The sequence below is a fragment of the Triticum aestivum genome, chromosome 7A (genome assembly GCF_018294505.1).
Source record: "Triticum aestivum cultivar Chinese Spring chromosome 7A, IWGSC CS RefSeq v2.1, whole genome shotgun sequence".
Taxonomy (NCBI): Eukaryota; Viridiplantae; Streptophyta; class Magnoliopsida; order Poales; family Poaceae; genus Triticum; species Triticum aestivum.
In genome coordinates, this window is record NC_057812.1 from 705,489,764 (window position 1) to 705,490,309 (window position 546).

Here is a 546-nt window from a genome sequence, read left to right on the forward strand (position 1 = left end):
ATAACCACAAAAGCTGCAAATTTTACCTCCCTTACCACATTGCCCAAATCCTAGCCATGCTCTTGGGGAACAACAATAACTTAGCAAGATTGAGAGGCAAGGGACTCGGCAAACCGAGAGGCGTGAAGCTGATTGATCTTGGAGATACAGCTACCCTTCTAAGCATACAACCAATGGTTGATTTTCAAAAGATCTCACTAGTAGCTAGAGAAACCAACGGTTCACCGTATCGACCCTGCAACAGGGATTCACGAAACCAAAAGGATAATACTAATTGAGCTCCTCCTCTTTAACTATCTTGTATTCCCAGTAGTAACAGATACGATATAGTAATGTTGATGACACTTTCCTGTGCTCTCTGCTGCAACTCATGGCTTAAATTATTACAAATTGAAAACCCACGCATGATACAATTCAGTTACCTACATAGCCTACTAACTAAAAAACAGATTCTTTTGAAAGAAATTAAAAACAGATTGATTGTCATGCTCAAAGCTTAAATTATACTACTCTCTCTGATACAAATTAATTGACGCTCTCTTAGTA